The sequence below is a fragment of the Papio anubis genome, chromosome 6, assembly GCF_008728515.1.
Source record: "Papio anubis isolate 15944 chromosome 6, Panubis1.0, whole genome shotgun sequence".
Lineage (NCBI taxonomy): Eukaryota > Metazoa > Chordata > Mammalia > Primates > Cercopithecidae > Papio > Papio anubis.
In genome coordinates, this window is record NC_044981.1 from 70954193 (window position 1) to 70980530 (window position 26338).

General features: G+C 38.3%; 1 protein-coding gene, 1 long non-coding RNA gene and 1 other non-coding gene across 4 annotated transcripts in view; 2 read left to right on the forward strand and 1 right to left on the reverse strand.

Moving 5' to 3' along the window:
• The window catches only part of LOC101020671 (filamin-A-interacting protein 1), a 140757-nt gene that overhangs the window by 81480 nt on the left and 32939 nt on the right, over positions 1 to 26338 (forward strand). The gene's annotated exons all lie outside the window — the stretch shown is intronic.
• LOC116275639 lies at positions 10125 to 10333 on the forward strand. Its single transcript, XR_004184734.1, has one exon. It is a non-coding gene; the product is annotated as a small nucleolar RNA U3 (small nucleolar RNA).
• LOC103883798 lies at positions 10227 to 25833 on the reverse strand. The gene is made up of 3 exons (XR_646152.3): positions 25785 to 25833; positions 23270 to 23353; positions 10227 to 10292 (listed from the first exon to the last, which is right to left on the reverse strand). It is a non-coding gene; the product is annotated as an uncharacterized LOC103883798 (long non-coding RNA).

The window sequence follows — 26338 nt, forward strand, 5'->3', positions numbered from 1 at the left end:
ATGGTTAGCTTGGCCTATACCCAGGAATGAGTGAGGTCACCCTGCTTGTGAGGCTAGAAGCAAGATAGAGTCAGCCATGCAAGAGTCCTCTCACTGTCATAATCTTTGCAAAGGAGGTTTCAAGCTTCCATAAAATATTAGAACTCTAAGACATCTTTAAGGTGTCTTATCTACCTCACCTCCTTTATATTACAAATGTGAAACTCACATGCTAGTTTTGTGACTTGCCCAAGGTCGCACAGCAATGTAGAGTTCTAGATATAAATTTCCTATCTTTCTATTGAATGTCCTTCCCAATATATCACTTACATTCTATGGAGGTTCAAGGGAAGTTGGGCTCCAGGACCTTCCATTTATTCTTGGCCTCCAGAGTTTCTTTAAAGTAGACTCACATTGTAAACTCAGAGGCTGAAGCTATTTTGTGAAAGGATGAAACTTTTCAGGTAAGAGAAATGTAAGGTATTTTTTTTTACACCAGGGAGACAAAAATGGGATCTGAGCCTCAGAGTTTGGTACAACCTAGATGATGAGTAAAATGGCAGCAGGCAGGGGTGCCACACACAGGGCTATGTGAGCTGGCCACTGCATAGCTCTGGGGGGGCTTCATATTCACTACTCTAAGGATGGTGTCTTCTGGAGTTGTGTAACAGTGCAGGCTTTGGGGGATCACATCTCCAGGTAGAAAGAAATAGGGTGACACACAAAGAAAACAGCTTATATTTTGGAGAGATAGGACTAAGATCAAGTCTGCCCATAGGAGGTATACCTTAAAAGTGACTTGGGAAAAGGAGGAGATGGAGGTTCCTTCAGGCTTGTCATGCCAGTTTTCTCCTTTACAGACTGCTTTTTGACCTCTCTCATTCTCTCCAACTCTATATCCAACATTTTGGACACTGTAGACAATTCTGTGTGTTTTCTGGTACACCAGTGCCCTGCCACTTTTAGTACCTGTTAAGTGATCTATAGAAAATTGTTGAGCCAATATTATAAACAGCATGACCTTTATTGTAGGCCTTGGTTCTTTGCAAAATATGCACATTTGCTGTTTTGTTTGCCAATCTAGGTATCCCATGAACTCCTGAAGTGCACCTTTAATGGATATATATTAGAAATGGAGTTGCATCTACTGGAGATTTTGCATTTTAGGGAGTCTTGTCTAGAACCAGTAATGTGACCCTTGTCTTGAAGAGGGACATTTTTCAGACTTTTCAAGCCACACCTCTGCAGATGCAGGCCTGTCATCTCAGCACAATGACTGGCCTGCATTGCCTGCATGAAGTAGCTGGGATGGTTTCCATTATTATACTTCTGTCAGTGACTGCTTCCAATACCAATTACTTTCTAATAAATTGGAACATTCTTATTCTCTGGGTGAAAAACCAGTTACATATTTCCCAGTTTAAACTGAAAGTAATAAAATAGTACCCCTGGCCCGTCATTTGGGCACCATGATTAATTTCCCCTTGTATTAGTCCCAAAATAGCACTTTTAAAAAGTGAGTAAACTTGACTGTACTAAAAATAACAAAAGTTTGACAGAAATGGTACTCATATCAAAAAGCCATTACATAGAAGATCTGGCAAAAGGATATTCGTGTAGAATGATTCAAGAAAAAGGGACAAATTAATTCTTTTTTCTTTATGAAAAAATAGCCATTTTATATAATAAATTCCCTTGATATTTTTACCTGGGTACATTTTACAGAAAAAGACCTAAATTTGCTTTCATCATTTTTCCTTTTGTTGTTATAGTTAGCTCCCTTCTGCCTGTGTATAAGGAGGTGCAGAGTAAACTAGATTACGCAGCTGGATACTGCACCACCATTCCATTCGGCATTGCTATTTTCCAGGCTAAGTCAGAGACAAAGTCATTGACACATTGAGAAATCTCTCTTCATTCTGAGTGAGTGGCAGAAGAGGTGTTGAATACTTCAAAAATAATTTATAAAGTAAATAATTTGTCTGTGGATTGTTAGAAGCTTCTTCTATTCCATAACTTCTTACCTCATAAACACATTCTTTTGGGGTTCCCAGCCATTTTTAAAAATATTGTTCATTAGTTTCTCTTTTCCTCTTCATCACCTAATATAAGTGAGCCTCCTATCTGTGCTTCTTTCTTACCAAGAGAGTTCATTCATTCTTTGGGCTTTAATTAATAAATAATTAATTCAAAATAGATTGATCTTACAATATTTAAGAAACATTGCTGAGACCAAGTGTGGTGGCTCACGCCTGTAATCCCAACACTTTGGGAGGTTGAGGAGGGCGGATCACGAGGTCAGGAGTTCGAGACCAGCCTGACCAACATGTTGAAACCCTGTCTCTACTAAAAGTACAAAAATTAGCTGGGTGTGGTGGTGTGCGCCCGTAATCCCAGCTACTCAGGAGGCTGAGGCAGGAGAATCGCTTGAACCAGGAGGCGGAGGTTGCAGTGAGCCGAGGTTGTACCACTGCACTCCAGCCTATGTGACAGAGCAAGACTCCGTCTCAAAAAAAAAAAAAGAAAGAAACATTGCTATTTGAGAGATTTGAGGAATGAAAAGACAAATAATCATAATACTTGTATTTAATGGGCTCCTACTATGTGCCAAGTATGGTTTTAGTCACTAGATATTACAACAATCATGAAGAAAGAGCTCATGACTTGGTAGGATAGATGAATAGATAAGAATATACAGGAATGAGTATTGTATTGAGTAATTGCAATATAAATTACAGGAGTACAAAGGAGGGAAAGATTATGAAAATATAGGCTCTTCACTAAAAATCTGGACTTTGAAGAATTTGTGGGTTTTGGACAGACAGAGATGAGCATAGGGGCCAACATGGGCAGAATCAAACAGAGTGAGTGAAAAAGTCTTGGGCCATGTTCATCGGTGAATAGTCTGGCTTTAGTGAAGTAGTAGTATTTTGTGGAGGTAAAACGACACCTCCATTTAGAGACTACAAATAGGAGGTCCTCCTTTCCCACCAAAATAGTCAGAAAGTGTGAGGATTCCAGGGGAGTAGAGTGATGCAGAAGTCGGGGGAGTAAAGATGAAAGAGTATCAAGAAGAAAGGTTCAGTTACTCAAATCAGCAGAAAGGCCCCATCAGACAGGACTGAAGGACATTCTTTGGGTTTGTTAATTTGAAGTTCATTGAGAACATTTGTCAGAGCAGTTTTAGTGAGGTTAAGCCCATTTTCAGTGGGTTGAGAAGTTGTTAGATATGATTTCTAAATTTCTTTTCAGAGAATCAGTATGTCAGTATGTTCAGTTCTTTGACTTCTACTTTTAAACTTAACTTCCTTGTAAAGCAACCTTTTTCGATTACCTGCTCCACCCTGACTCATTCCAATTACCTACTCCACCCTGACTCATTCCGATTGCCTGCTCTGTCATAACCTCCAAATCACTCACCCCCGTCAGTCTCTTCAAATTAGCCAATCAGAATTAGTTTAGCCTGTGCTGTCTAACCCTAGCCAATAGGGGAACAACACAGCAGCAGGGGCCACGTGTGTCAGGGAGTAGAACCCCTTCCCCTCCCTTGTCCAAGTGTCTGCTCACCATTGCTCCATCTGTAAGGGTGCACCCTTCTATAGAAGTAACTTGCCTTGCTGAGAATTAAAAAGAAAATTTTATATTCAAGTACTATTTCTTTTGCGGCATCAAAACTTTATTTATAACAAGGTGAAGGGAAGTTAAGTAAATAATTTAGGAAAACTTTCTTACATTTTTTTTTCTTCTTTTTTCTTTTTCTCTTTTGGTAATAGGTTTTCTGGGTTTTTTGTTTGTTTGTTTGTTGTTGTTTTACATAGCCAGAGAAGCTTCCCCCTTCTTTAGCTTAGTGTAAATTAATTGTGTGGCACAGAATAGGCCTTTAGGCCTACATTTGTTGGCTTCCTGATTTGAAATTACGTGTTGCTTTTCTCTACTTCGAAGCTTTAAGTGAAGCATGGGATTATTAAAAGGAAAAGGTCAAAACAGTGTGACTTGAATGCCAAGTCCTATGGGGAAATATGATGGAATTGAAAAGCTTTGGTAGTTGACTTTATTAGTGTTGACTCTGGGCCTCAGTTTACTCCCCATTGTTGTTACTAAGCTTAGCCAATATAGATGTTATTTGGAGAAGTTTGAATGAACAAGGCACAGAAAGAAGACAGTAGCTAGAGGGAAACTCAAGTCAACTGAGGGTTTTTAGTGATGAAAGACACTTTGCTGTGTTTACAGGTTAAGAGATTACAGGACAAGAAAAAAGCAGAGTCAAGGATGTAGAAAAGAGAAAGAATTTTAGATGACAGCATCTTGGAGGATATAGGAGGAGGTGAATCAAAAGTATGATTTTGGGTTGAACTTGGTTTTGGTCTTGAAAAGGAAGGAGAGCCTTCCTCTGTGATGGAAGGAGGAAAGATGAGTGGGGCTAACATTTGCAACTGAGGGGTGGGCAGTTGAGGTAGATCCTCCTAAAGCCTCAGCTTTTTCATCAAGGAACAAAGTTATGGTCTGCTGAAAGTGAGTGGTGGTCCTGAGCATGATTATGTACATGCTGAATCGTTACAGAGGGGAATGCTAAAGAAAGGTGATTATGTACAAATACAAGCACTAATGGGTGAAGTTTAGTATTCAGCAGGGAGAGACCATGCATTAACAGTGGCAGCAGTCTGTTTAGAAGCCTCCGTGTAAAGGGGGAGACATATTTTATAGCACTGGATCTAGGGTTGCAGTTGTCCAAGTTGGTGCAGTGAAAGGACAGTGTTATAAGAAAGTAGAATGTGTTGGTGAGATGGTACCCAGCAGGAAGAGGTCTTGGGAGAAGTGAGCAGGCCAATGGCAGGACAGGCAAGAGAGGGCTGGAAAAACTGGAATTTGGGCTATTTGCATTTAGGGTTTCTGGTATGGCAGTGTTGTTTTGTTTTGTTTTGTTTTTTGGGACAATCTTGCTATGTTGCTCAGGCCATGGGCAGTGGCAGTGGTACAATCAGCTCACTGCAGCCTCCAACTCCTGGGGTCAAGTGACCCCCCACCTCAGCCTCTCAAGTGCCTAGGACTATAGGTGCATGCTTTGTGGCACATTTTTAACTAATGCAGGGTCTTGGGTGTGGTCCCGGGAGTGGAAGTGAAAGCAATTGGAATGAATGAGGTCAAGAAATGGTGAAGTTAGGACATTGGCTAAATCTTCCATTAAATATTGAAATCTCCTAGGATTATGGCAGGATTTGGAGTGGAGTGCAAGTCTGTGTCATCTAACAAATATGAGCGTTGGGGACCAAAAGGTCAGTAGATAACTGGATAACTGCTGCCAGACTACTTTTTTTGAAGTGTTTCTCTGATCATTTTATTCTGTTGCTTAGGAATTTACAAGAGGTCCCTACACCTTATCAGATAGAAGTCTAAATTGCTTAGACTGGTCTGAAAAATCTCCCTCTTAGCTATGAAACCTCGTCTTTAGAGCTACTTAACATGACCATTCCTATCTAATCAGGCAGTCTCTACATTTTTTCCCTATACTCACACATACAATCTTAAAATACTTGCAAGACATAAATTGAGGCTCTCAAGGAAATTCAGGATATGTGTTTATTTTTGTCCTATCCCATAGTTTTCTCTTGTACCAGTCAATATTTCTTTTTCTTTTTCTTTCTTTTCTTTTTTTTTGTATTTTTTTTGTTTGTTTGTTTGTTTTTGTGTATGTGAGACAGGGTCTTGCTTTGTTGCCCAGGCTGGAGCACAGTGACATGATCACAGCTCACTGCAGCCTCAATCTCCTGGACTCAAGGGATCCTCTTGCCTCTATATAGTTGGGACTGTAGGCATGCACCACCACACTTGGCTAATTTTTCTGAATTTTTGTAGAGATGGGGTCTCACTATGTTGCCCAGACTGGTCTTGAACTCCTAAGTTCAAATAATCCTCCCATCTCAGCCTCCCAAAGTGCTAGGATTATGGGCATGAACAATTGCACTCAGCCCTATTCAGTATTTCCTCAGGGGCCACTGAAGGTTTACCTCCTCAGTGAAGCATTTCCTAATGACTTGCTCCCTGATGCTTATCTTTCTCCTGCCATGAAATCCTACATTGATCCTTCATGAAGTGAACCATAGCACTTCATACCCCCACATTTCCTAAGTATTTTATGTACTTACACCTTGTTGCCCAAAAAAACTTCCTGGGAGAAGCTGTGTCTTCTGCATCTTTCACGTACCTCATTATATCTAGAAAAGGGTTAGGCATATCATTGTTAGTCTATTAGAAACTGGTGATTAATCTTGAAATGTTCTAATATTTATATACCCTATGAGACAGTCATAAGATTAATATTTTTAACATCTACAAAACACTCTGAATTATATAGGAAAAGTATAAGTATCATAATACATAATGTTATTACTGAATTAACAGTAATGGTCATAAATATTTACAATGATATTCCTACTACAATACTATGATTCTACTTTTCTGTCATCTTTAACAAGAGATGTCATAACTCCATTGGGAATGGTGATAATCAGTTCAGATGGAATTACTTGTGCAACCAAGAACAATAGGCTTATCCTTCAGGGGTACCATTTATCACTTTTTTTAAAAAATGGCTTTTCTTTTACTAAATGAGTTCCATTTGTCACATGGGAAGGCCTTCAGTAGAGTCCCTGTGCTTCTGAAGAATGAGGCTTTTAGTTACTCTCTATGCCTTTTTAAATTGATGACTCACCTGCACTTAATATGCTCCATCTTTAGAATCTCAGGCTGAGGTCACCCTGACTGAGGCTGCCCAGTGAAACCTCACACCATCAAAATGGTAGGCGTGCTGAGAATGGCATGTCTTTGCTAAGTTTAGGAGGCAACAGAGAGACAGGTTGCTTTCTGATTAAAATCAGGACCAGATCTGATTATTTGTTGAATATGATGCTTCAGAATCTCATGTGTCCAGTAGTATTGTTCGTATTTTGGCAAAGAGCTTTGTTGTCTGAGTTTCATTGTTTCAGGCAGAATACTTTTAGAGCTCCTAATAGAATCAGAAAGTTGGCTTTCCTGCAGTGAGAATAATGTCCTCATTGGTGTTGTAGGGGAGAACTTTAGTTTTATTGAGAAACATAAAAAAAGACATATTAATAAAGAAAATCTCTCATAAATCCTTTTATTATTTTATAGGAATCTGGTCATGGGAAGATACCACATAAGGGTAATATGTGAAAGATGGAGATTTCCCCCTAAATGGCTGCAGCCTGCATTTTCCTCAGTGAAAATGGTCTTTATTTAGTAAACTAAATTATATATAAATATTACAACTTACCTGTACAAATATTTCCCAATTATTTGGGGATGTTCTCTTTTTACATGGAGCATTTTCAAGTAAAATTAGTTTGTACAGATAACTGGTATGAGAAATGTATGTTAAGCAGAGTAGGACTTGGGCATGATGAATTTGTGATTCCAGAAGGACTTCCAGGAGAGATGTCATGTAGAACACTGCCAAATTTGAAGCTCGGGAGGGATAAGGTCTAGAACTGTGCTGTACAATAGAACTTTATTTGAAGAAAGAAATGTTCTATATATGCCTTGTCCTATAGGGTAGCCATTAGCCACATGTGGTTTGCAGACTCTTGAAATGTAGCTAATAAGGCTGAGGAACTAAATTGTAAATTGTATTTAATGTTAATTAAATTTAAGTCACCACATGTGGCTAGTGGCTACTGTATTGATCAGCATGGATATAGAAAAACAAACAAGGTACTAATCTGAAGAGACCATGGTTGAAGCAAAGGGATGAGAGAGTAAAAGGAAAAATTAACACCAAGGAGATTCCCTTAGAAATTATCTATGGTTAAGGGTGGTAAGAGAGAAAAGAACTGGCCAAAGGGGGGGGGAAAAAAAAAGACATGGTTAATGAGAAAGGAAGGCCATCTGAATGAAGATGTGTCATGGATGCAAGAGAGGGAGAGAATTTCAGGAAGACATAGTTCTCAATGCTGCCACAAAGCTGGAGAATGAAAACTGACAACAGGCTGTTTATTGAGCCAGCAATTAGAAGGTATGTTTTCCAAGGAACAGTGAGGGTTGATGCCAGACTACTGGTGTCCAGAAGTGCTTAGGCAAACTTCACTTTTGACAAGTTTGTGGACAGATGGTAGGGCTGTATCTAAGGGAATAGTAGGGATGGGGAAAGGCTTTTTGTTTTGTTCTGATTTTTTTTTTGAAAGAGGACACTTAACACTTTATACATGTTAAATACAAACTTCTTTCATAATTTCCAGTCCTACCCTTGCTCTCTTTGTCTTCCACAGATGCTTTGATGTAGAAGTATTTTACCTATAAGATTAAGATCATCTCAACTTCCTTCCACAGCAAAAATACTCTGTTCATTGCCTCACCTTTCTTTACTTCCCCCTTCACTAAAAGTAAAGTGTCTCTTTTTGTCAAAGCTACTTCTGCTCACTTGATCCTACTGCCTTCCCATACTAACATATCTCCTACCCTTCCCTCCCCCATCCCTGAATCTCCCATGGCCTTTAGCACTAGACTGTTGGGGTCCTGGAAACTTTGCAAATTAAGGGGGCTAGATTGATCAAAGCTCCTGTGGTTCTTTAGGCACGGAATTATTTTCAGAAAGGTCTCCACCCTCTAGGGAATATGGACATGAAATATTTGGGTCCCCTTTTTCTAACCTTCTCCTGACTATATACATGCTCTTCTTTCCTCCCTCCGTTCTATTTAGATACCTATAGCCTCACAGAGGTAAATTCATCTCCTCTTTTTCTACATTGACTATTTTTAACAAGACTTGTACTTGTCCATGTTTGTCTTTTAAAGAACTATTTTAAATTAACAACTTCTTGAGAATAGACGGTGTCTATAAAGCACTTTGATAGGTGCTTTTTGAAAATTACTTTGTAGTTGCAATCGGTAAATATAAACTGTGTGTGTGTGTTTTTTTAAATAAAGGGTATATTTCCAGTTCAATTTTTTTCTAAAATATTGCATGTTAAATGCAAAGAGTTGGCTTTGGCGGAACCTTCAGCATAGCGACCAAGAGTGAGGCTGTTCCAAGGAAACAGGAAACAGGTCATGATGAATACTCTGGATTTGTTTTCTACCTGTCACAGTGCCTAACACCTGCATCACTTTACCTGTTTTTTCCACAGATGTGTTAGGCCAGTATTAATGGCAGAGATGTTTCTCAGCCAGGAACCAGATGGGTTCCTGCTCTGAGGACACTGTCATCTTAATGTCCCGATTGCTGGGTGAAATGATAGTGTGCCTGGAATTGCCTTTAAAAGGCTCCAACTTCTCTGTTTCAAAAAAAACATATGAAGAGATAGATGGTGCATTATACTCTTCAGGTTACTTTGATGTATGTTTAAAACTTTTTCATAATACAAAGAGGAAAACAAATAGCATGAAATGACAAAAGAAAAATAATGTCTATGTTGCCCATGTGACTTTCTTGCACTGCCTAATATATGCTAGGATTTTCATTATTTTATTTAATAATCACAATAACCCTAAAAGGTTAGATGAGGTCCGAACAGAAGCCCAGAGGGTTTAAGTAAACTCCATTAAGAGCACCTCCTTATAAAGTGTACCATGCTCTTCTGACCCCAAACCCAGTGCCCTTTTGTTTCAGCAAGAATCTCCAAAATCTGTGGCATCACATTGTTTTCACATTTTGTTTTTAAATAATTCCGCTTTGTGCTAAAGACTGAAAGCTAATGATTTTAAATCACAATAAACCAACAAATGTATATTAATGTCCTATTGTATGGCAGTAAAATAATGTGCTGCTATTGTCTTAGCAGTCCAAGTTGAGGAGCAAACTCACTGGAAAAGAGAATCCTATTTCACAGATAAGAAGAGGAAACACCAATTGTTTGCCAACAGGATTTATTTTTTCCACACAAAACAGCATATTTTAAAATTCACAAAAACTTGGAATATCTTTTTTGGTCTCTAAGTCATAACTTGAATTGATGTTTGGTTTCCCTTCAAAGGTCTGCTTTATCTCCTCAAGTGCATCTTACTCTTTTTCATGCTTCTCAGTAGGAATTTAACGACCTGAACAATAGAAATCAATTGTAATAAACTCAATGGTAACATAGGCCAATGCCATTGTCAAACTGGTGATTGAAAAACATTGAAAAATAAAGTAAAATTCTATGCTTTGAGGAGCCATTTTCATAGTTTGTTACTAGAGAAGTTTCTCTGAGCATGGAGTGTACCAGAAAGCATGAGGAGGAAGTGCAGTGCTCTTGCCTTAGCTGTGAAATCCGTTGCTTCATTGCAACCGCCGTTTTTCATTGATGGCCCATCTTCTCTTCCTTTGGGAGAGAAAAGAAGGGGAGGATGCAGTCTGAGTGGTTAAAAAAAAAGGTATAAATTTCACTTTAAGTTAGGTGCATTTTGCTGGCTTACACCATTCATGTAAAACTTTTTAAAAGATAGTTATTAAATGTTTTTAAGAGTAAAATGTAGACCAGCATGTCTAGACCATAGTGAATTTAAATTTTTATTGACCGAAATTAGTGACATGTCACTGTACCACATCACTTACAACTTTTAGCACCTTGACATTGTTTAAAGTACCTAGTGCAACCTTTAGCCTCTTTTTTATTCTCTTCTCTCTTCTGAACAGTTTCAGGGACACTCTTGAAAGTCACTGGGCTAATACTTACAGATACAGAACGGCCCCTTCTTAGGTTCTTCCTTCCTCTTGATCTTCCCTCCTTTTGGCCTCACTGATCCTCAGGAGACCTCTCCTAGTGTAGTGGTGATGGAGGGTTTATTCTGAAGCTCATGTGACCTGCAGTATCTTTAGGTTTGCAGGTGAGGTTACAAATGCCGACAAGGTAGTGGAATATGTTTCTTTGCAAAACTCACTGGCCCAGCTGGGATTGAAAACGACCTCATAAGTACTACGTCAACCTGTCACAGACTGGCTTCAAAACAATGAAGGGATCAAAGTGACTCATATCACATGGCTGTCAACAGAGAAATATTTTTTCCAAACTCTGTATTTAAGGGAGAAAGCAGGGTATTGACGAAAATTGTTGGAATTCTTTCACTGTGAGAGTGCATAATCAAAAGAGGACATCACTTTGATGAAATAAGAACACTGTACCTTGAATCTTTTCAGTTAATATGTAATCCTATCTGTGGATGTAGTCTTGTGCTTCAACAATGTATATATTTGTATTGGCAGGAAAGGACCTCTATGGACCTTTCCAAACAGCAGCCATTAATCTCTAGAATACTTACTCTGATGTTAAACATTTCCTCATCAACAGCCTGAAAATAAACATGAAACAATGTGCACAAATTTTAGCAGCCTCTGGGCCATCCCTTTGCCCTTCAAAAAATAGAAATAATGAAAGTACATTTGCAAGTCCATGGTTCTATGAGGATCAGCTCATTTATGAGGAAAGTCAGCTATAAACCAAGATTTTGCAGGTTCCTCAGCAGATGAAGGAAACTGTCTCACAGACTCAAAACACATATTTGTACCAATGAAAGTGAGTGATCCTTGAAGAGTGGAAGGAAAGGGATCTTAACATTACTGTTTTTGAACTTTAAATGGCTCTGCCCTGAGATGGGATGTTATAATTCCTGCCAACTTGGAATTTTATATATGTATATATGTCTTGTGTGTGTATGTTATGTTAAAAAATCTATATGTGTATATATATACACACACATATATATTCATTTAGCAAACTTTTTAAACCTGAAAACAATGTGTAAGATGAGTTGTGTTCTGAAGTAATCAAAATATGCATGCCTTTTTTTTCTTTAATGGAATGTAAATTCGTGGCTTTGAGTTTAGAAAGGATAAGCATGTGAGCGCTGATAAGATCAATGTTGCATACAGAGTGTGAGCCCTATTTGTAATCTTTGCAATATCTAACATGACTTATTTATAGATGGTTTGGCATAACGTGTCAGCCTGAAGTGCCCGGTATGCTGACTACAAAATACCTGAGCAAAGACCTTTGAAAAGAATCTTACAAATCCTGACTGGGAGACACTTATAGGGTCACTGAAGAGTTGAGCATGGGAAACTTTGAACACTGCACTTTCTCTCTCCAGAAGTAATTGTTTAAGAGACGTAGGCTTCCCTTTGTAGCCTGTGAGACAGGACACAGGTGGTTGTTAAGATCCCATTCCCTCTTGAGTGTCATTGGCTAATTGCAATTACCTTTACAGATATCATACTGTTGCCTACCTACAGCAGAGAGGAGATCAACAGCCTGGCCACTCTTATTTATTATCTACCACCATGTGATAGTGGATTCAACTAACAAGGGTATAATTGACAGGCAATTATGGAATGCCAGGCAATGGAGAGAATGTAGAAGAGTAAGCCACAGAGTCCCTGACCTCACGTAGCTGGAGAGACATGATCTCCACTGCCACTGCTTTACTTCAGGCATCCTCACCACCACTCACATGGTTTATTGCAACTGACTCTTAACTGGTATGCCCTTCCTGCAGTCTTGTCGCCCTTTGGCTAATTCCCCAGATCACAGCAAGAGTTAGCTTTTTAAAATATAAAATTGATCAAGTCTGTCTTCTGCTTGGGCTTTCATGGACTGACCCCTGCTCACCACTGCTCACCACTTCAGCATTTTCTTTCACTACATCTCCTCAATTTATGGTCCTGTCATGCTGACCTGTCTGCAGTCCCCTGAATGTTTCCTGTCTTAAATAATGTTGGGAGCCTCTTCTTATTGGAGAGTATTCTTTTTCATTATGTGTTATGCAAATGATTTTAAAGAAAAGGCACTAAGATTGTATGTGTTCCAGGTTGGCTGATGTGTATAGTGCATTTATTTTCTTCATTGATTTTTGTCCTACTTTATTTTTTTATGTTGTTTCCACATCCAAGTCAAGGTCATTAGGTGGAGAAAGGAATTCTCCATACAAACACCTACTGTTAAGCTAGTACTTAAAAGCTTATTCCATTATTTGTCGTAAAATAACTTGCTTGCATATTTCACCAAGGACTCGGGAGAGAACTTCCATTCTGTCCAGGTGTTCAGAAACTTTTATTTTTTGATAAAGTGTCACTACAATGTCTTTTCCAAGGTAGAGTCTTATTGTAATCACATGCTCAGGAATCATGTTGTAATTATAAAACAAGACAAGTGTATGGATGGAACCATGCTCTAATTCAGTAGTAAACTTGTATTCAAAAATTAGGCAAAACATCAAAATAGAATTCTAAGGGAAAAGTTTATATATTTAAACATTTTTGGCCTGGCACGGTGGCTCACACCTGTAATCCCAGCACTTTGGGAGGTCGAGGAGGGTGGATCACTTGAGGTCAGGAGTTTGAGACCAGCCTGGCCACGTGGTGAAACCCTGTCTCTACTAAAAATGCAAAATTAGCCGGGCAATGTGGCAGGTGCCTGTAATCCCAGTTACTCAGGAGGCTGAGGCAGGAGAATGGCTTGAACCCAGGAGGTGGAGGTTGCCGTGAGCCAAGATCATGCTGCTGCACTCCCACCTGGGTGACAGAGCAAGACTCCGTTTCAAAAAAAAGAAAAAAAAAGTACGTTAAAACTATTTTAGTTTAAATTTTGACTGGTTAATTCACACATATGGTTTAAAAATTCCAGAAGGGTATAATATATGGAAGTATATATACTATATTTTTGTTTTTTATACAAATGAGAGCATATTTTATATATATATATAAAAAAAATAAATAGTTCTGAAATCAGCCTTTTTCTCTAATCAAATATGGCTTGCAAATTTTTCCCTATTAGTACACATAGAGATTTTACACTTATTTCAGTGACTTTAGAGTGTATGATATTTGGGTACATAGTGCAGTTTCCCTGTTGCAGGACATTTAAGTTGTACCCAGTTTTTTGCTATCACAATCAAAGCTCCATTAATACATTATGCATATATATTACCACACATGTAAGAGTATTTCTCTTCATTAAATTCCCAGAATTGAAATTGCTGAGTCAAATGGTATATAAATTTGTGATAGACTTTGCAAAGTTGCTCTTCATAGGCCTGGTTTCTTACATTCCTGTCAACACAGTACATTATCAGCTGTTTTACCAATTTAGTGCTGTAATTCCTTTGCCAATCTGATAGGTGAAATGGGTATTTTCCAGTAGTTTTAATTTACATTTATCTTATGAGTGAGGCTGAACATCTTTTCAAATGTTGTTAGAGATATTTGTATTTCCTTTTCTGTGACTAGTCTGTTCTTATCTTTGCCTGTTTTTCCATTGACTTATTAGTCTTTTATTGATTAATGATCACTTTTTATATAACAAAGAAATTAGTTCTCTTTGATATAAGCTGTCAATCGAATATTTTTTCCTATCTCATTATTTTTATTTTGACTTTACTTTTGGCACTTTTTGTTATGCAGAATTTGTTATTACTATTATTACCCAGACATCGATCTTTTGTTTTATGGCTTCTAATGTGGATTAAAATTAGAGAGGCCTTCTCACTCTTAGATTATGCAAATTTTCTTTCAAATTTTCTTCTAGTACTTTTTTCCCCCAAGTTTTCTTATTTAAATATTTAACCCATCTGAAATTCATCTTAAAGTGAGCTACTTTACTTTTTTGTGGGTGGCTGTTAATAGCAGTCAGGGTCTAGTCAGGAAAACAGAAAGTGCACTAGATATTTCAAACAGAAAGGAGTTAAAGGAATTTGGTCACACAGATGTTAGAAGCCTAAGAGAGTAAAAAGAGAATGCTGAAGTAACCAGAGATGGTAACTGCAAGAAGCAGCTATCACCTCTAGGGCTGAGGAAACAAAGAGAAGACATAAGATGACTAGTGCATAGGACTACAGAGGAGGAATCCATCTGCAGAGGGCTTACTGCCCAGCCTCTGCTAGTACCTCTGAGGGAGCTTGATGAGACTAGTTGTGGGAGGCCTGAAGAACCAAGAGCCGCAGCTAACTGCTACTACTGGAGCAACATTGTCAGAAATAGGATAAAGTAGAAAGGAAATCTTTCTCCCCATCCCACCTTTTAACATTCCTCTACTCACTCCAGTTAGCAGAACCCAACAGAAAGCAGCTAGTACAGGAACCTGGGAAATGTAATTTGCAGAATCTCAGATTTAGTATCACAGAGTAGAATAGATATAAATGGTTTTATAACTGAGAGATAATGAGTAAACAACCATTAATTGAACAAGCTATTTTACCCTATGATTTGAAATGTTACTTTTATCCTATAATATTTAAATCTACTTCTGGGTTTTCTAGTTTACTCCAAAGATTTATCTACCTATTCCATGCTCTAGTATTCCATGCTCTAGTACCATAGTTTTAATTATTGTTGTAGCATAATATGTTTTTATGTATGGAAAGACCAGTCCTTTCTCATTATGCTTTTCTGAATTTTCCCAAATATTCTTTTTTACTTTTTAAAAACTTGGCTTTTTACTTAAAAGATCTTTAAAGGAATTTTAAAAGTAAGAGCCAATTTTAGGAAAATTATATTTGTTTTCTTTCGGCTATTGTTTCATTATTTATGGTGATCTGAATCTTCATATATTAGGTACTTAATAAATTTATGTGAATAACTTTATTAACATTTAAAAATGTCATTATGTCTTTTAAAAAAAATTCCATCTCTATGTACTTAAAAACAGTTTTAGTTTTATTATGTTGACAGTGATTGGGTTAAACAGAGAAAGTGGAGGGATCCTTTCCTTCGTCAGCAGTTCTTTATTTACTTCCCTGTTTCTGAGTCAATGTGAACCTCTAGAAAGAAAGAGGGACCAAACTAGGTAGCTTTGTGTAATCCAGACAAGAGATAATGGTGACTTGGATTAGGGCAGTGCATTAGTCTGTTTTCATGCTGCTGATAAAGACATACCTGAGACTGGGCAATTTACAAAAGAAAGAGGTTTAATGGGACTTACAGTTCCACATGGTTGGAGAGGCCTCACGATCATGGCAGAAGGCAAGGAGGAGCAAGTCACATCTTACATGGATGGCAGCAGGCAAAGAGAGAGCTTGTGGAGAGAATCTTGTGTTTTTAAAACCATCAGATCTTGTGAGACCCATTCACTATCCTGAGAACAGCATGGGAAAGATTTGCCCCCATGATTCAACCATCTCTCACTGGGTCCCTCCCACAACACATGGGAATTTTGGGAGCTACAAGATGAGATTTGGGTGGGGACACAGAGCAAAACCATATCAGGCAATAACAGTGCTGGTGGGGCAAAAGTGCTAAGATTTTGTATAAATTGTGTAGGAGAGCTCATTGTATTTGATGGCAGGTTGAATGTGGGATATGTGAGAAAGAGATTTGCTAAGCTTGACTCCAAGTTTGTTTGCCTGAGCAAATGGGAAATGGGTTGTCATTTACTGAGATGGAGAAGACTACAGGTGGAGAGCAGACAAGTGGAAACCAGAAATATAGTTTTGCACAGGAAGTTTCAGATGCTTAGACAAGTGGAAACCAGAAATATAGTTTTGCACAGGAAGTTTCAGATTTGAATCTGAAACTCTGGCATTTGAATATGAGTCTAGAGTTCAGGGAAGAGGTCTAGGGTGGAGTAATCAATTTGGAAGTCACATGTATATAGATTCTATTTAAAGCCCTTGAAATCCAGTAAAATCATGAAGAAAGCAAATTTAGATAGAAAAGATAAGAGGTCCAAGGACTAAGCCCTGGGAAATTCCAGCACTGAGAGACTGGGAGGATGAGGAGGACTCAGCAATAAAGAATGAGAATGAGCAGTTTGAGAGGAAAGAGGAAAATCAGCAAGTAGGGTGTCTTGGAGTAAAAGTGGAAAATTTTTCAAGGCAGAGAGAAAGATTCAAAGTGTCAGATGCTGCTGATGTATCAAGAAAAATGAGGAGTGAGAGTTGACCATTGAATTCAGCAATAGACAGATCATGATTTGCCTTCATAAAAGAGTTTCAGTGGAGTACTAGAAGCAGAAGCCTGGTTGGAGTGGGCTCAAAGAAATCCCACTCACTTGGGAGGAGAGAATATTGGAGACAGTATGTATAGGCAATTCTTTCAGTGAGTTTTATTGTATAGGAAAGGAAAGAAATGAAGTGGGATCTCCCGGGGAAGTAGAGTCAAGGGAGGATCTTGTTCTGATGGAAGAAATAACTATTTTCTATGCTAATGAGAATGAGCTAATATGGAGGGAAACATTAACAAAAAGTAAAAGGCTGGAGCAATGTCCTAGCTAGTCAAAAGAGGGTGGGATTTAGTGAATGAAGTAAGAAGTTTGTGTTAATTAGAAGCACTATCAGTTTACCTCTAGTAATAGGGGAGAAGGTCACATATACCAGCAAAGATGCAGTAGGTGTATGAAAGTGATAGGAGATTGTGGAAATTCTTCCCAAATTGTTTCAATTTTCTTGGTGAGTCAGGGAGCAATAGGGTAGATGTGTGATTTGATAAGGCTAGAGAAGTTATGAAATAGTGTATGAGAGTGGACCAAAGGAATATAGTGTGATTTCTTGATAGAATTAACAGCCCAGTTAAAGTTAGTGACCATGAATTTGAAATGAGATCAGTTGGCATGAGTTTTTCTCTGGGGAGAGAGATTTAACCAAGGCTGTAATTTGACCAAGAGAGTACAATCACGTGAGAGAATGGGCATGACATTAAGGGTGTATGCAATCGAAATTTAAGCTGAATGAGAAAGAAAATGAGTGCATGGAAGGAGAAGGGTGAAGGCCAATCAGAAGATGACAAAAATCAATGAATTATAATGTGCTGCCATCAAACCACTGTTGGATTTTGAGCTCTAGAGGGAATAAGCTGGAAATACAGAAGATGATGCTGGAGAGTTGAAATTACAGATAGTTGTAATTTTTTATAATAATGGCAAAAACTAGGGTATGACCATACAAGTGAGTGCTGAGGTAGTATGAAGGACAGAATTATGAGAGCAGAGAAGTTCAGGGAACTGGGAAGTCAGAACACCAGAAATATCATCTAAGAGGATATGGAAATCACCAAAAAACTGGGAAAAGTAGTATTAGAATAACAGCAATCCAGAGACAAAAATCTTCAAAGAAGGAAAGAAAATGAATGACCTGGGGGTATTGAATGTCCCATGACTATTGATATACTTTGGATGTGAGTGCCTGCCCAAATCTTAGGTTGAAATGTAATCCCCAGTGTTGGACATAGGGCCTGGTGAAAGGTGATTGAATCGTGGAGATGGATTTCTTATGAATGGTTTAGCACCACTCCCCTTGGTACTGTCCTCATGATAGTGAGTTCTTGTACGATCTGGTCATTTAAAGTGTGGGGCCGGGCGCGGTGGCTCACGCTTGTAATCCCAGCACTTTGGGAGGCCGAGGCAGGTGGATCACCTGAGGTCGGGAGTTCAAGACCAGCCTGACCAACATGGAGAAACCCCGTCTCTACTAAAAATACAAAATTAGCCAGGGTGGTGGCACATGCCTGTAATCCCAGCTACTCGGGAGGCTGAGGCAGGAGAATCGCTTGAACCCGGGAGGCGGAGGTTGCGGTGAGACGAGATCGCGCCATTGCACTCCAGCCTGGGCAAAAAGAGTGAAACTCTGTCTCAAAAAAAAAAAAAAAAAAAAGTGTGGGGTACCTTTTGCCTTGCTCTCTTGCTCCTGCTTTTGTCATGTGACATGCCTGCTCCCTCTTTGCCTTCGGCCATGATTGGAAGCCTCCTGAGGCCTCCCCAGAAGCAGATGCCACCATACTTCCTGTACAGCCTATGGAACCATGAGCCAATTAAACCTCTTTTCTTATAAATTACCCAGTCTCAGGTATTTCTTTACATTAATAGAAATACAAGAATGGACTAGTACAGCTATTAACAGAAAGGATATAATTAATATTATCTGATGACATGAGAATAAAAGCTAGTATATTTTAGGAAGCAGGGAAAGAGAATTATTTGGAAGCAGTGATGATGAGCAAGGAGGAAAGTCTACCCCACATCCAGGCCCATTGGTACAAGGAGAGTGGGATAGAAACTATCTGCTTCTGAGTTGTTGGACAAGTGATGTCCTCAGGAGAGAGCCAGTGTTCCTTTAGAGAAGTAGTTCTCAAACTTGACCGCAGATGCACAGACCATATCCCAGACTAATTAAATAACCACCTCTGGAGGTAGGAGCCATAGACCTATATTTTGTTTGTTTGTTTGTTTTAAGCTTTGGATGATTCTAAAGTGCAGCCAAATTTGAGAATAACTACCTTAGAGCAAGGAGGTGAAGGGAACATTCTCAGAAGAGTTTGTGAACTGAGGAGAGTTTACTTGTGTTGAATGTGAGTTTCAGAGAGCACAGTGGAAGAGTCTCAGGAGATGGGGATAGGAGATATAAGATTAGAAAAAATGATGGCAAAATAGATAGACTGCTAGCCAGACTAATAAAGAAGAAAAGAGAGAAGAATCAAGTAGACACAATAAAAAAATGATAAAGGCGAGATCACCGCTGATCCCATGGAAATACAAACTACCATCAGAGAATACTGTAAAAGCCTCTACAGAAATAAAGTAGAAAATCTAGAAGAAATGGATAAATTCCTGGACACATACACCCTCCTAAGACTAAACCAGGAAGAATTCAAATCCCTGAATAGACCAATAGCAAGTTCTGAAATGTAGGCAGTAATTAATAGCTTACCAACAAAAAAAAAAGCCCAGGACCAGATGGATTCACAACTGAATTCTACCAGAGGTACAAAGAGGAGCTGGTACCATTCCTTCTGAAATCATTCCAATCAATAGAAAAAGAGGGACAGCTTCCTAACTCATTTTATGAGGCCACCAGCATTCTGATAACAAAACCTGGCAGAGACACAACAGAAAAAGAACATTTCAGGCCAACATCCCTGATGAAGATTGATGCGAAAATTCTCGATAAAATACTGGCAAACCGAATCCAGCAGCACATCAAAAAGCTTATCGACCATGATCAAGTCAGCTTCATCCCTGGGATGCAAGGCTGGTTCAACATATGCAAATCAATAAACGTAATCCATCACATAAACAGAACCAATGATGAACCCCACATGATTATCTCAATAGATGCAGAAATGGCCTTCAATAAATTTTCAACAGCACTTTGTGCTAAAACCTCTCAATAAACTAGGTATTGATGGAACATATCTCAAAATAATAAGAGCTGTTTATGACAAACCCACAGCCAATATCATACTGAATGGGCAAAAGCTGGATGCATTCCCTTTGAAAACTGGCACAAGACAGGGATGCCCTCTCTCACCACTCCTATTCAACATAGTATTGGAAGTTCTAGCTAGGGCAATCAGGCAAGAGAAAGAAATAAAAGGTATTCACATAGGAAGAGAGGAAGTCAAATTATCTCTGTGCAGATGACGTGATTGTATATTTAGAAAACCCCATCATTTCAGCCCAAAACTCCTTAACCTGATAAGCAGCTTCAGCAAAGTCTTGGGATACAAAATCAATGTGCAAAAATCACAAGCATTCCTATAAACTAACAATACACAGCCAAATCATGAGCAAAATCCCATTCACAATTGTTACAAAGAGAATAAAATACCTAGGAATACATCTTACAAGAAATGTGAAGGACCTCTTCAAGGAGAACTACAAACCGCTGCTCAAGGAAATAAGAGAGGACACAAACAAATGGAAAAGCATTCCATGCTCATGGATAGGAAGAATCAACATCATGAAAATGGCCATACTGCCCAAAGTAATTTATAGATTCAATGCTATTGCCATCAAACTACCATTGACTTTCTTCACAGAATTAGAAAAAAGTATTTTAAATTTCATGTGGAACCAAAAAAGACCCCGTATAGCCAAGACAATCCTAAGCAAAAAATACAAAGCAGGAGGCATCACGCTACCTGACTTCAAACTATACTACAAGCCTACAGGATCCAAAACATCATGGTACTGGTACCAAAAAAGATATATAGACAATGGAACAGAACAGATGCCTCAGGAATAGCACTACACATCTACAACCACCTGATCTTTGACAAACCTGACAAAAACAAGCAACGGAGAAAGGATTTCCTATTTAATAAATGGTGTTGGGAAAACGGGCTAGCCATGTGCAGAAAACTGAAACTGGATCCCTTCCTTACACATTATACAAATATTAACTCAAGATGGATTAAAGATTTAAATGTAAGACCTAAAACCATAAAAACTCTAGAAGAAAAGCTAGACAATACCATTCAGGACATAGGCATGGGCAAAGACTTCATGACTAAAACACCAAAAGCAATGGCAACAAAAGCCAAAATTGACAAATGGGATCTAATTAAACTAAAGACCTTCTGCACAGCAAAAGAAACTATCATCAGAATGAACAGGCAACCTACAGAATGGGAGAAAATTTTTGCAATCTATCCATCTGACAAAGGGCTAATATCCAGAATCTACAAAGAACTTAAACAAAGTAGTAAGAAAAAAACAACCCCATCAAAAAGTGGGCAAAGGATATGAACAGATACTTTTCAAAAGAAAACATTTATATGGCAAACAAACATATGAAAAAAAGCTCATCATCACTGGTCATTAGAGAAATGTAAATCAAAACCACAATGAGATACCATCTCACACCAGTTAGAATGGCAATCATTAAAAAGTCAGGAAACAAAAGATGCTGGAGAGGATGTGGAGAAATAGGAACGCTCTTACACTGTTGGTGGGAGTGTAAATTAGTTCAACCAATGTGGAAGACAGTGTGGTGATTCCTCAAGAATCTAGAACTAGAAATACCATTTGACCCAGCAATCCCATTACTGGGTATATACCCAAATGATTATAAATCATTCTGCTATAAAGACACATGCACACATATGTTAGACTGGATAAAGAAAATGTGGCACATATACACCATGGAATACTATGCAACCATATAAAAGAATGAGTTCATGTCCTTTGCAGGGACATGGATGAAGCTGGAAACCATCATTCTCAGCAAACTAACACAAGGACAGAAAACCAAACACCACATGTTCTCACTCATAAGTGGGAGTTGAACAATGAGAATATATGGGCACAGGGAGGGGAACATCACACACTGGGGCCTGTTGGTGGGTGAGGGGCTAGGGGAGGGATAGCATTAGGCAAAATACCTAATATAGATGATGGATTGATGGGTGCAGGAAACCACCAAGGCACATCTATACCTAGGTAACAAACCTGCACGTTCTGCACATGTATCCCAGAACTTAAAGTATAACAAAAAAGAAAAGATGATGGTAGAACAAATACAGATTTGAGTTTGGAGGGTGAAAGGGATGAATTTTGTCTTTGTTTTACTGATGGTTCTGAAAGTACTAAGTCCCTCCACTTTAGCAGCTGCAAAATCAGAGTTACATAAATTGTTTTCTTCGTTTGTGGCTTTGGTGAATCCTTAGGAGGCGTGGCTAGGAAAAGCAACGCCAGACACCTCAGGAAGAGATGCTTCAAATGGTTTTGTTGTGATTAAGTCATCTTGAGATGTAAGCCTTGAGAACTCATCCCCCTGAATGTGACACTATCTCCGAAACAGCTAGTAAGACTCAACTGGAACTGATGTGCCGGTATTGCTGCAGCTCCATGGTGTCTTGCTATAAGCTAGCTCTCGGGATTAAGCATGTGAAGAGTGGCTGTAAGAAAAAGGCTTCAGACTACATGCTTACTGGCCTTGAAGGTCATGAAGAGATGTGAAAGAAGACTCTAGGGATATTCCCATAATATTATTTAACAAGACTGGCCACTGTTGAACATGAAATGAGTTCAGCGCTGAGAAATCTGGCGGTGCTGGTTAACTGATCTCATCCACCTGCCTCTTCTATTTAGTCATCTTCACCATGCTTTCATCTGACCACTTGCTTGGAGATGATGAAGCACGATTATGACAGCTCAGAGAAGGTTCCTGACCACAAAAACTCAGTAGAGGTCAATACATATCATTGTCTGAAACAATAATTTTTGGCAGCTTGGTAACTACAGATATGCAGTAGGAGTTTGAAACAAGCTAGGGAGAACTTGAACCATTTTATTGATTCTATCGTAATCCAGAAAGTTCTTTCCCTGAAACTTTCCAGCTATTAATATAAATCTTGGCCAGTGGTTCTTGGTCATTTATTTGGAAAAAGTAGATACATTGGAAACATTATACAAGCTAGTAAGGCAAATATTTCCCAACGTCACAATCAATGTTAGGCTGCCAGATAAAGCTCAGGGTTAGCCTATCCTGTAAAAAAAAAAATTCCTAAGGGGCTACAAGTAATGGGACCATGATATGTAACATGCTTAACCAGAATGCTCCCCACTTTGAGTGAAAGTTGGAAGGAAGTAATCACCTTATAACAAAATTAAAGTTTTCCAACATGTTCCCTCAAGGAGATTATCAAACATACCAACCAGTTCCTGGTTAACTTCAGGATCTGCATATGGAAAGAAGGCATGATATAAATAATGCTATATATATATGTACTTATCTGAAAATTAAGGTAAAATATTGCATTACATGATAAAGGGGTAAGAGAAAAATACATTGCATCAGCTAATTTAAGTTCAGTAAACACATTCCTGTTGCTAATTGACAAGTGATGTATTTGAATACACAGTCAAATATCAGTGAAACGTCAATTACCATTTTTTAGGGCATTGATTTTACAGTCAAAAGCTGCTATTGATATGTATGCCAGCATTCCTTCAAGTGTGCCCAATAGCATTCAAATGCTTCTTAAAATATTAATTTTGCCAAAAATTGCACATTTCATGTTTTAAAAATTAATTAGCCTATGAATTAATTCCTATGTGAGATTACGGCAATATATTTACTAGTGATTTAGCATAATGGAGAGATCTCTGGTCTGAGAATCAGGAGACTGGGATTCTAATGTGCAATCAAGAACCAATTAGTTGTATTCCTTAGGCAAATTATTGACTTCTCTGAACCTCTGTCTTTTTAGTTGTAAATTAAGAAATTAGGTTGAGTGTGGTGGCCCACTCTTGTAATCGCAGTACTTTGGGAGGCCGAGATGGGCAGATTGCTTGAGGCCAGGAGTTCCAGACCAACCTGACAATATGGTGAAACCTTGTCTCTCCAAAAAAAAAAAAAAAAAAACAGCTGGGCATGGTGGTGCTCACTTGTAGTCCCAGCTACTCAGGAGGCTGAGGTGGGGAGATCAATTGAGCCTTGGAGGTTGAGGCTTCAGTGAGCCATGATTGTGCCACTGAACTCCAGCCTGGGCAACAGAACAAGACCCTGTCTCAAAAAAAAAAAAAAAAAGGAAATTAAATTTTTTTGTTCTAAATTATTCTGGTTCTATAAATCAGATGGTCTGCTAAGGCTTGGAGCCAATTAGAAGGTCAAAAAACGGGAATTAAGATTAATCATTCCTAAAGACTTCCCAATGCTATTTCATGCTCTAGAACTTTCCTTTCACCCTTCCTTCCAAAAGGTGGCTTGATGAACAACTAGCTGTAGGAGTAGCCTTCCACAATCTTGCTCCTACTAGATTATAAAGTCATACCAACATAGGATTATGTCCTACTCGTATGAGATTCACCACAGCAACTAGCCACATACTTTGCACATAGCTGCTAAAGGAATAAATTAGCAGATGGAATGAAGGATGTAAGAAGAGGGGGAGGGAGAGAGATAGATAACTAACTGTTCCATTTATGATGTGGAGCTACTAAAGGAAAGAGAAGAAGTAGCTAAGTCTGTCAACTTCCATCTAAAGAGGGGAGCAGGACAAATCAGAGATATCTGGTAAAGGTTTGATTTAATTACTACAGACGTAAATCACAGTGGAAAGTAATATTTCAAACAAAGTTAACGAAGTGAAATTCTAGTCCAACACAATTATGTGATCTTTTCCTTGGAATTTTTTTTTGTATTAGAGTTTGATCTAAATTTTAGGTTATAGATTCAGGTTAAAAAAATTGAGAACACTGAAAAAGACTCAATTGAGAAATGAACATAAAAATAGAAGAGACTCGATTAATTTACTGAAAATGAAATAAGCAAGACATAACAGTTATGGTGAAATGAGTATTAGCTGCAATGAAATTTAATTCTCCTTGACCTTTCCATTCTATTGTTGAATAAAAAAATACATATTTTTAGGTGGTACGTATTTGAGAGGTTCTATATGGATGTATGTATATGGCGAATTTATAAAGTATCATATTAAGATTGCAGCTCTGAAGTTAGGTTGCCTGATTTCGCATTCTGACACCACTTATTAGTTAATATGACTGAGCAAATTACTGAACTGTTCTGCACTTGCCTCAGAACCCTCATTTACAAAATGGTGATAATAACAGTGTCTGATAAGGTTATGTGAAGTTTAAATGAGATAATGTTTAAAAAGCACTTTGCACATTACTTGTCTAAGTGCTTCATAATGTTGTTGGGTGGGGGAGATAATGCGTATGCTACTACTACGTTTGTATATCTATAGAGAAAACAATTCTGAAAGGATCCACTTCAAATTATTAATAGAATTAGCCTTGGTGAGTGGAATGTGGGAGGATGTAGCATATACGTTTCACTTTTTCTTTAACCACTTCTCTAATGTTGACTTTTTTATAACAAACATTTTTATGTCATAATTTTGTCTTTAAATTTTGATAGATCTAAAGAGAGAACTTACCACTGTAAATTCATTCAGAGAGAGCACAATTCAAACTCATTTATGCAGAATTAAGGTAGTAGAAGATACTACAAATAACAGTTCCTTTTTAGGGGGACAATATTTATATGCATATTCAAACCTATAGTCTCAATTAATCCTTTAGGTTAAATAGGATTTTGCTATTTCCACTAGAGTTGAGAAAGTTGAGAGACTTCCCAGATCTTACCTTATTAGTCACCTAGTGAAGAGCAGGGACAGAAATGACTGAAGTTCCCTGATTCCACAGAGCCCCTCCACTGCCTTATGACATCTACGGTGTCCATCATTCCCCACGGAGCTCCAGTTTTAAAGAGACAAAGAACAGTGCATTTACATAATCTTGAAACCCAGCAGAATGGAGAGTAACAAGTCTCTTGGGGAACTGACTAATTCGTTTTAGATCTATATAAAAACATAGGCGAAGACTCTCAAAATATATGGTCACCATTCTGGTAATTTCTTATCTCCTGTAAGGTTTAAATATATTTGATGTTTTAGGTTTTTGTGGCTGATAAACTGAAGCCTTTCACCTTGTGGCTAATTTAACATGGTTAGCTTTGGTTGAGATCTCATTTTTCTGCCTGCAGATTCACAAGATCCCCCAAAGTCTATTCAGTAATTGTGATGCATTCCTATAGCATTTAAGACTAAGCCCTAAAAGCTTTGCTTTGTATACTTGATCTGTAGCGACCTTTAGAGTTTGCTGCCCATTGAACCGAAGGTCTTCCTTGTGAAATCATA